Here is an 11,825-nt window from a genome sequence, read left to right as displayed (position 1 = left end):
ACACCACTAGGTTAAACAATTCCCTTATGCCTCCAGCTCAGTTTGAGAATGGGCTGACCTTCCTTATACCACCATCCCAACTAAAAATATAATTCTAAATATTAATACTTTAATATTTAGAATGCCAATTTTCACTGAATTCCACAAGTTCATTTTTTAAAGCTTAAAGGAGAAGTATGTATTAATGAACACATACACTGTCCTACTTATCCTACCTGCCCATTATTTATAAACACATAGTCAAAAGTATAAAGTTCTTCAGGTGGTGTTGGCTGACTCGTTTGAAGTGGAGGAACCAGCATCTGCAGATATTCCTCATAGCTAACTATGTGTGTGTGACTACAACACTCTGATTAAAAACTAGAACATAACTGGCAAAGAAATTGACACTATTCTCCCCACTGAAAGAGTGTAGGCTCCATGGCATTCTCTTGTCATCCAGAGAACGCTGAGTAGTGGGCCTAACCCTCTTTGGATAACTTGCTGAAATCTATAAATATTTTTCCCTGGAAAAATACCCTTACACACAAACTTGGTGTAAAATTTCAGAAGTGTGACCAGCCTAAGATCTGATTAATTTAGTGGACAGATGACCCCACTTAAAATCACCAAAACTGGGGTACAGAGGGTTTGTAAACTGATGCCAATTATCCTGGACACTATCAGCTTTGTTATTTCCATATAAACAAGGAATTCTCTGCTGAACTCACAGCGGTAGGCAGGTGTCATATAGTATTTGTGTGTGTAATCTCTGAAATCTGACAGACCTAGGTTCTGTCACTTTTCCAACTGGCTAAACCTGTGAGGGCTGCTTAAATGTGCACTCTACGATTCTATTTCCATAAAATGGGCATAAAACAGTATCTAATTCATGGCGCTCTCATAAGGATTACCAGAGATAAAGCGCAAAGAGGATAGTGTATGTGCTAGCTAATACATACTTTCCTTTAAGCTTGAAAAAAATAAACTTGTGGGATTCAGTGAAAATGGACATTCTAAATTTTAAAATACTCAAAAATAAACTACTCATACAATAAACACCTTCCTACAAACTAGACTTGATATTTTCAAAATCAATAAAGGCCGACACAAAAACTTGTCTGGTTTCAGCATAGCAAATTTCTTCCTAGTTAACTTGTCTAAATGACTGCTACTTGCAATATCATAAGCATTTCTGTATGTCTAAGTCCTCCTTTATGAAACAAGTAATTCGTTATTCCTGAAGTTTTAAACTGATTTATTTAACACAGACAAGCAGTAGGAGAGGAATGATGGAAATTAGAGTAGAAGAAAATCAATAAAATAAAAAAAGAGAAAAATCAATGAAATCAAAAGTTGGTTCACTGAAAAAGTGAAAACCTAACAATCTTTTAACTTGACTGACCAAGGAAAAAAAAGAAAGGACTACACAGATTATCAAAATCAAGAATGAAGGGGGTAATTAATACTGACCTTATAGAAATTAAAAGGAATAAATTATGAACAACTTTATGCCAACACACTAAACAACTTAGATAAAATAGAAAAATTCCTAGAAGACAAATTACTGACTCAAGAAGAAATAGAAAATCAAAATAGGACTATAGAAAGAAAAGAGATTTAATTAGTAATTTTAAATCTCCCCACAAATACAAGCCAAGCCAAGGTGGCTTCGCGTGTAAATTCTGCAGACATTTAAGGAAGAAATAATACCAATACTTACCAATGTCTTCAAAAAATAACCGACGAAGGAACACTACTTCATTCTATGAAGTCAATATTACCCCGATATCAAAGCCAGACAAATATGTCACAAGATATATTTTCCTGTCAGCTCCAAATTCATCTTTTTATCCCACTGTGTGAGAAGGTTCTGTGTTCCTCCGCCTATGTCGGCTGTATAGTTGTTACTGAAGGCCGCCTTTAGAGGGCGCCAGAGTCAGCGAAGGGGAGGGCTGCGCTTCCTGGTTCTCTAGGCTGGCACCCACTGAGGGAGAGGCTTCTCCTAGGGACTCTGGCGCCCCACACAGGTCCCAGAGTTCGGTTGGAGCCGGGCACGTGGTGGCCTGCAGCTTCCCTTCCTTCCATTGCCCTTGGACCATACGTGATCGGTGCTTGTGGTGAGACGCCTCCCCATGCGTATCATTCCCGGGCACCCTGGGGGGCACATTTCCCACAACTCCTAGAGGGCAGGTTTCTAGAAAGTTCCAGCAGTGGTGAGGCACCATAACAACTTTATTGCCATTTTGTGAGGTGCAGCCACACTCCTCTGGCAAGATCAGGGTTTTGGTTTTGGTTTGGTTTTGTTTTGTTTTCATTTTTATGTTTGAGACAGAGTCTTACTTTGTCTCTCAGGCTGGAGTGCAGTGGCGGCGAACAGGGCTCACGGCAGCCGTGACCTCCTGGGCTCAAGTGATCCTCCCACCTCAGCCTCCCGAGTAGCTGGGACCACAGGCATGCACCACCATACCTATTTTTTGTAGAGATGGTGTCTCACTATGTTGCCCAGGCTGGTCTCAAACTCGCGCTCAAGCAATCCGCCCACCTGGGCCTTCCAAAGTGCTGGCATTATAGGCGTGAGCAACCACGCCCAGCAAGGTCAGAATATCAACAATGGTGATAAGATGAATATGATAGAATTTCAACATTGGGGGGTTGGGGGAGGTTATTTGAGTATTCCATTTAAGATCTGTAGTGGGGAGCTCTTTCCAAGGCACTGTATCTCAGCAGTATTTCAGGGTAAACTTTTTGGAAGTTAATCTATCTTAGCTCTGGGTTAAAGGGATTCTTCCCTGTATACTACACCTCAAATTCCCAAAGGTAGATCTCCAATGAGTTCTGCCAATGTGGCACCCCAACAAGTTCTCTGGCATACACTGAGTAACAGCTGGGCCTACCCGATATGTGGACTTCAACCCTTGGTTGTGGTGGTGGTGGTGTGAGTGTTTCCTCATATGCTCTCTTCAAGCCCCACAGAGGACTTTCATTTGTTCCTCTGTCTCAGCATGGGGGTGATGAATCTTCTCTGGGTTTTAACTTACTCTTGGGAAAAAGCTCTTAGCTTCCCTGGGTGCCCTACCTCAACCATAGGTGAATGCTTCCTTGTGGGCTCTGTCTCATCCCTTTTGGATGGGGCTGTTTCTGAGGTGCTGTATCTTAGCCCTGGAAAGGATTTTCCATAATGCTCTATCTCAGTCCAGAGGGGTGATTCTTAGGGGCTCTATCTCAGCCCTTGGGAAGGAGACTTTTCCTTGGTTTTTTCATAACTGCAGTTGGAAGGCTCTTCCCTGGGTTCTCATCATAATTATGTTGGGGGATGTCTTCCTTTGTTTCTCTATGTCGGCCATGAAGTGAAGGAGCTTTCTTGGATGCTCTGTTTCCCACCTCGGATAGGGGAGGACCGTTCCTTGGATGCTATATCTCAGCCCTGCAGGGGACTCTTCCTCACGTGCTCATCACAGCTGTGTGTGTGGGGGGGAGGGTGTGTGTGGGGGGGAGGGTGTGTGTGTGTGTTTGTGTGTGTGTGTGTATGCTTAAGAATAGTTTATATTCCAATTGTTGGGTACAGGTTTCTGCAAATGGCCACAAGTTAACTTTGTTTATTGTATTGTTCACATTTATGTGTTTATTATTTTTTTCTGTTCAACTTAACAATAATTGAGATAATTACATTTAAAATCTTCTACAATAATGGTGGATTTTTCAGTTTCCCTCAATAGTTCTACTTATTGCTTTATATATTTTCGAGACTGTTTTATTACCTGCATACAACTGTACAATTCTTAAATGTTTCTGGAGAAACAAATTTTGACCATTACATAGGGACTATTTATGCTCAAATAATGCATTTTATTGGTCTCCTTTATCTGTTATCAATATAACTTCCTCATCTTTCTTTCTTTTTTGATGTTTGATATTTTAATCCAAACACATTGCTATTTGCATTAAAATTACAGGATACACGAACGTGTAGAAGGTAGTATGTGGTAAAAAATGCTGAGTTTCATGTGAGCTCACATTTAGCTCTGGTCCTGCCCCTGACCACTCAAAAGACCTGGGCAATTCATACTTCCTCATCAGAAAAGTGAGGGAATTTGATTGGATGAATGCCAGACTTTTTTTTTTAACTTTTATTTTAAGTTCAAGGGTACAAGTACAGGTTTGTTACTCAGGTAAACTTGTGTCACAGGAGTTTGCTGTACAGATTATTTCATCACCCAGGTGTTAAGCCTAGTACCCATTAGTTATTTTTCCTGATACTTTCCTCCTCTCACCCTCCATCCCCAGGTAGGTTCCAGTGTCTGTTGCTCCCATATTTGTGTCCATGTGTTCTCATCATTTAGCTCCCACTTATGAGTGAGAACATGCAGTATTTGATTTTCTGTTCCTGTGTTAGTTTGCTAAGGATAACGGCCTTCAGCTTCATCCATGTCCCTGCAAAGGACATGATCTCATTCTTTTTTATGGCTACATAGTATTCCATGGTATATATGTACCACATTTTCTTTATTCAGTCTGCCATTGATGATCACTTAGGTTGATTGCATGTCTTTGCTATTGTGAATAGTGTTGCAGTGAACATTTGCGTGCATATGTCTTTATGTTAGAATGATTTATATTCCTCAGGGTATATACACAGTAATGGCATTGCTGGGTCAAATGTTAGCTCTGCTTTCAGCTCTTTGAGGAATCACTATGCTGCTTTCCACAGTGGTTGAACTATTAGGTTGGTGCAAAAGTAATTGCTATTTTTGCCATTAAATGTAATGGCAAAACTGCAATTACTTTTGCACCAACCTAATAGTTTACGCTCCCACTAACTGTATTAAGTGTTCGCTATTCTCCACAACCTCATCAGCATCTGTTATTTCTTGACTTTTTAATAATAGCCATTTTGACGGTTGTGAGATGATATCTCATCGTGGTTTTGATTTGCAATTTGCGTTTCTCTAATGATCAATGATACTGAATACTCTGCTTTTAAAGGGCTCATGTGTGTAAGTCAGACCCACTTGGAGAATCTCCTTATAGTAAGATCAAGTGACTAGTGAGCTTAATTACATCTGCAAAATTATTTTTTTCCTGTAATGTAATCATGAGACTAACACCAGAGGGTAAAGGTCATGGGGACCATCTCAGAATTCTTCCAAAGAAAGAGAGAGAAGCTAAATATAGCAAGAGTTGAAGCCATGAGTTTTGGGCCACTTTCTCTTGCAAAGTACTTATCACTCCAGGACCTGAGTGTGATCTTTATGTATCCCTTCAATTTGATAATGGGGTGCTTCTGTACCCACACATCACTATGATTTGGGGGGTCAGAAAACACCCTGGTTAGGATAGGCAGCTCAGCTGGCATGGTAATATTATGTCCCATAGCCAGGGGTTCAGCCTCTACTAAAGCCCAGTAGTAAGCCAAATGTTTCTTGAAAGTACAAGAATGACATTTATTTCTCTAGGAAATTAGTGCCAGTAGAGCTGGTGTCCTGTAATCATGGAGAAATCTGATTATTTCCCTTTTCCAATGCACCATCACCCTAGTAAAGGGCTTCAGTCTCCTTTGGGTAAGAACGGGAGAACAAGTAATAGTATACACCATTTCAGCATATGAAGCGTCCTTCTTCAAGAAGCCCCCCCTTCGTGCATAAATTTTTTTGGGTCTTTAGCCAAGTCAAGTCTGGGATTTGATTGATTCAGGCACCCTTAATGATAATGGGAGTAAGGAGAGATATGTTCGAAATGCAGAAGATCCTATAGAGCACCTCTTAGTACTCCTGTATCCAGTGATGAAAGCCAATGGAAACTAATACAACTTAATTCAATCAGGACTGCTAATGGCCATGAACCATGAACCTCAGGAATGGAAGTTTGAGTCACCCCATCAGGAAAAGGTCTGTCACCAGGGAAGATGCTTGCTGAGGACAAAGGGAGTATGAAATGGGTAGTGGAAGGAGTGACCACATGGCCATATGCAGAAACAAGGACTGTAATAATTATGAGTATTACTTCCTTGTCTTGATATGGATGTTTACATACATATGAAGCAAATATTTTTGGTTCTCGTCCCCTTAGCTAATAACCTAAAATGTATTAACCAAGATTTAACTTTATTTTCAGTATTTGAGATATAGGATATTAAGGGTAGAGTGTGAATCAGGTTGAAGAAAAATATGCAATATCTAGAGACAAAAACTAGACTTTGTATCCTCTTTAGGAAAAATGTTAATATGTTATTTGTAAGCAGGAAAATTTTCTCATGTTAGGCAGAAAAATAACTTTGTTACTGTGTTTATTTAGCGATAGATATGGCTTAAGGAGATGTGCATGGGTACCAAAATGACAAGAGGTACCCCTGGTAATGTGTCAGCTTGGCTAGGTGAATTCATTACAGACAATTCCCTTTCCTGTATGTTTCCAGTTAGAGTGTACGACAGGGAGATACTTTGGAGATTGGAGAATGTGGCCGAGGAGAAACAGCATTGATTTTGTAGCTCATACCCATAGTTGCTGACCTGCTGATTCACCTTTCGGCATGAAGCAGCAGCTGTGCCTGCAATTCTTCTACCTTCCACTGGATTCTCCTTCAGTTTCTCTATCTTTAGGATAAGGTCTTTGAGTTTAGCTCCTTTAGGCAGGGTCCTGGATTATACAGAATACCCTTGTCACCGAGGTCAGTGGCAAGAAGAATAAGGTCAGAGGCAAGAAGAATGGAGACATATTTGTCTGTCCTTATGGGCTTTCAGATCATGTTTGTGGATTTTATTAATAGCCTGTTCTTTCTTCATATAGAGACTTGATAACCACATTCCATAATTACATAAGGCGATTTTTTTTGTAACAGCAGCAGCAACAACAAACTTACATATCACATACTTTTTCTGCTGCTGCTTCTTTCTTTCCTTCCTTCCTTCCTTCTTTCTTTCTCTCTCTCGCTCTCTTTCTTTCTTTCTTTCTTTCTTTCTTTTTCTTTTTGATTTAGGGTCTTGCTGTGTTTTCCAGGCTGGAGTGCATTGGTGCATAGTCTCACTGCAGCCTTGACCTCCTGGGCTCAAGAGACCCTCCCACCTCAGCCTCCTGATTAGCTGGAACTACAGGCACCTACCATCATGCCAGACTAATTTATTTTTAGTACACATGAGGTCTTGTTATGTTGCCCATGCCGGTCTCAAACTCCTGGCCTCAAGCAATCCTCCTGCCTCCATCTCCCAAAGTGCTGGGATTATAGGCATGAGCCACCCTGCCTAGCCTTTTTCTGCTTCTTTAGTTGAACTTTGATTGCTACAGGCAGGAAGATGACTAAACCCTTATTAAGCCTCATTATACCACTTGCTTCTAAAGTTTGGTAGTTTTCCCTGTGCTGATGTACTGTAGATAGGCACCTTTTAGAATTCTTTTATAATTTCCCTGTCCCATTCAAAACATTTTCGAATCAAGTATAAACACAAATACCATTATTGATGGTAAGCTGTTTCTTATAAAAACATGATTACATTTCATGATTTTCTATTCAGGAATTTGAGCATGGCTGGGATGGGCAATCATTCTGCTTAACATGGAATCACCTGGCACCACTCAGTGATATCCAGATGGCAGCTGGGCTGCTCTGGAGAGCTTTGTTGTTGTTATAAAATACACACAAAATAAACTTTATCAGTTTCACAGTTTTAAAGTGTATAATTCAATGGCATTAAGTACATTCACAATGTTCTGCAACCATCACACAACTATCTAGTTCTAGAAATTTTTCATCACTATCCCAAAAAGAAACTCTGTATCCATTAGCAGTCACTACCCATTTTCCCCTCTCCCCGGCCCCTTGCAACCAGTAATCTACTTTCTGTCTCTGCAGATTTTGCAATTCTTGATATTTCATATAAATTGAATCAATCATAGTATATGCTCTTCTGTCTTCTTTCACTTAGCATAATGTTTCCAATGTTCATCCATGTTGTAGCATGTATTAGTACTTTTCTTTTATGGTGATTATTACTGCATTGCATGTATATATCACATTCTGATTTTTTATTTACCCATTAATGGACATTTGGGCTGTTTCCACCTTTTGGTTGTTGTGAATAATGCTGCTATGAACAAATGCATACAAGTTTTTGTTTGAACACTCATTCTATTTTCTTCCTATTTTAAACTTTTGTTTTAGGTTTAGGGGTACATGTACAGGTTTGTTATATAGGTAAACTCATGCAATGGAGATTTGTTTTACAGATTATTTCATCACCTAGGTGCTAAGCCTAGTACTCAATAGTTATTTTTTCTGCTCCTCTCCCTCCTCCCACCTTCCACCTTCTGATAGGCCCCAGTGTCTGTTGTTCCCCATCTTGTGTCCATGTTTTCTCATCATTTAGCTCCCATTTATAAGTGAGAACACTCAGTATTTGGTTTTCTGTTCCCGCATTAGTTTGCTAAGGATAATGGCCTCTGGCTCCATCCATGTTTCTGCAAAGGACATGATCTTATCCTTTTCTATGGATGCATAATATTCCATGATGTATATTTACCACATTTTCTTTATGCAGTCTATCATCGATGGGCATTTAGTACATTCCATGTCTTTGCTATTGTGAATAGTCAACACCTATTTTTTTTTCATTAACTTTTATTTTGAGTTCCATGTTTACAAGTGCAGGATGTGCAGGTTTGTTACATAGGTAAATGTATGTCATGTGATTTCCTGCATAGATCAACCCATCACCTATGTATTAAGCCCAGCATCCATTAGCTATTCTTCTTAATGCTCTCTCTCTGCCTGCCCTGCAAAAGGCCCCAGTGTATGTTGTTTGCCCCATGTGTCCATGTGTTCTCATTGTTCAGCTCCTAGTTACAAGTGAGAACATGCAGAAGAACACCTTTTTTTCAGTTCTTTTGAGTACATTCATAGGAATGGAATTGCTCAGTCATATGACAGTCCAATGTTTACCATTTGGAAGAAATGTTTTCCACAATGGCTGTACCTTTTCACTTTCTGAACAGCAGTGTATGAAGGTTTCAATTTCTCCACATCTCCAACAATGCTTGTCGTTTTCCATTTTAAAAATTATGGTCATCCTAGTAGGTATGAATTGTGGTTTTTATTGTGATTTTGATTTGTGTATCTCTAATAATTAATGATGTTGAACATCTTTTCATGTACTTGTTGGTCAGTTGTATGTCTTCACTGGAGAAAGTTCTACTCAACTCCTCTGCCCATTATTCATCTTTTTGTTGTTGAGAGTTCTTTTTATATTATGGATACTAGACCCTTATCAGATGTATGTTTTGCAAGTATTTTCTCCCATGCTGTGGTTGTCTTTTCACACTCTTTTGTTTTGTTTTGTTTTGTTTTTAGACAGAGCCTCACTCTATTGCCCAGGTTGGAGTGCAGTGGTGCAATCTTGGCTCACTGCAACCTCCATCCCTGGGTTCAAGCGATTCTACTGTCTCAGTCACCCAAGTAGCTGGGATTACAGGTGTGTGCCATCACACCCGGCTAATTTTTGTATTTTTAGTAGAGTCGAGGTTTCACCATATTGGCCAGGCTGGTCTTGAACTCCTGACTTCAGGTGATCTGCTTGCCTCTGCCTCCCAAAGTGTTGGGATTACAGGTGTGAGCCACTGTGCCTGGCCATTTTCACGCTCTTGATACAGTTTTTTGATACACAGTTTTTAACTTTGATGAAATCAAATTATCTATTTTTTTTTTGCTTTTGCTTTGGTGTCATATCTAAGAAGTCATTGCCAAATCCAAGGTCATGAACCTTTACTCCAAAGTTCCCTTTTAAGAGTTTTATGGTTGTAGTTCTTTTATTTTGATGTTGATCCATTTTGAGTTAATTTTTGTATGTGTTGTGAGGTAAGGGTCCAACTTCTGTTATTAGTTTCTGGTTTGACTCCATTATGCTCTAAGAAGACACTTTGTATGACTTAGTCTTTTTAAACTTATTGTCATTTGTTTTGTGGCCTAATATATGGTTGATCTTGAAGAACACTCCATGAGCACTTTAGAATAATGTGTGCTCTGCTGTGGTTGGTGGAGTGTTCTATAGGCATCTGTTTTGACTTTTTCTTTAATCCATTAGTTATTTAAGAGTGTGTTGTTTTATTTCCACATATTTATACATTTTCCAATTTTCCTTCTGTTATTGATGTTTAGTTCCATTCCATTTTGGTTGGAGGATATACTTTGTGTGATTTCAATCTTTTTAATTTTATGCAGACTTGTTCTGTAGTTTAACATACCTTCCATCATGGAGACTGTTCCATGTGCATTTGACAATAATGTGTAGTCTGTGTTGTTGGGACAAGTGTTCTATTTATGTCTGTTAGACCTAATCAGTTTATAGTGTTCAAGTCTTCTATTTACTCATCCATCTTCTGACTAGTACTTCTATCCATTATTGAAGTCTCCAACTATTATTGTAGAACTATTATTGTATACAACTATTATTGTATATTTTCCCTTCAATATGTCAATTTTTGCTTCACTTATTTTGGGGCTGTCTTGACTGGTGCATATATTTATAATTTTTACAACTTTTTGATGGGTTGGCCAATTTATCAATATATAAGGTCCTTTTTGGTCTCTTGTAACAATTTTTGGTTTCAAGTCTATTTTGTCTGATATTAGTAATAGATATCCATCTCATTTTTGGTTACAATTTGCATGGAATATCTGTTTTCATCCTTTCACTTTTAACCTATTTGTCAATTTGTCTTTAAGGTGAATCTCTTATACACAACGTAGAGTTGGATCACTTTTGTAAATCATTCTGTCAATGTTTAACAAACAGCTTTACTGAGAGCTTTATTTTACACCATGCAACTCATCCATTTAAAGGGTATAATTAGATGGCTGTTATATTACATTATTAATTTTTTAAAATTATGGTAATATATGTATAACATAAAATTTGTTATTTTAACCAATTTGACATATACAGTTCAGTGGTTTTAAATAATTATTATTTTTGTGGGGGTAAAATTAAATTTATTATCAGTGGTAATTGTCAGTTTCAACCAGCAGCAGTTATTGCTCCCAAGCTTTGAAAATGGGGGCACCCTTGGTTAATGCTGTCTTTAAGAGTCCTTCCTGTTTCTTAGCTGGGAGAGGAGGGCTGCACAACATAAAGGGTCAGGGGAGGAGCAAGCCAACAGGAAGAGGCACTTGGCCTTAACTCAGAGAAGGGGAAAGATAGTCACTCTGTTTTCTTTCGGTGGCAGTAAGAGCTTTATCAGGGTACTTAGTGCCATCAGTTCCTGCACTGGGGAACCCAGGGCTCCAGGTCAGCAAGAGACAGGACCTAAAAGACATTAAATTCTGGGAAGACAGCTGAGGAGGTAGGCCACTCCCACAAGGGAGAGGACACTGCCTGTATGGATTGGATGGGGGCATGCAAAATGACACCCCTATCCCTAAGCCCTGTAATCTGTAAATGTGACCTTACTTGATAAAAGGGTCTTTGCAAATGTAATTAAATTAAGGATAGCAAAATGAGATTAACCTAGATTTCAGGTGGGCCCTACATCCAATGACAGTCCAATCTCTAACAAGATAAAAACAGAGGGAGATTTGAGACAGGCATAATGAGAAGATGTGAAAACGGAGGCAGAGATTGGAGAGATGCGGCCACAAGTCATGGAAGGCCTAGAGCTGCCAGGAGCTGAGAGAAGCTGGAAGGTGCCTCCCACTAGCACTTGTGAAGGGAACATGGCCCTGCCCAGACCTTGATTTTTTACTTCTGGCCTCTAGAACTGTGAGAGAATAAATTTCTGTTGTTTAAAGCCATTCAGTGTGTGTAAATTTGTTACTGTAGTCACAAGAAACTGATACACTGCCCTTCTTGGTGGTGGGTCCC

The sequence above is a fragment of the Pongo pygmaeus genome, chromosome X (assembly GCF_028885625.2).
Source record: "Pongo pygmaeus isolate AG05252 chromosome X, NHGRI_mPonPyg2-v2.0_pri, whole genome shotgun sequence".
NCBI lineage: Eukaryota > Metazoa > Chordata > Mammalia > Primates > Hominidae > Pongo > Pongo pygmaeus.
This window is presented reverse-complemented; position numbering follows the sequence as displayed.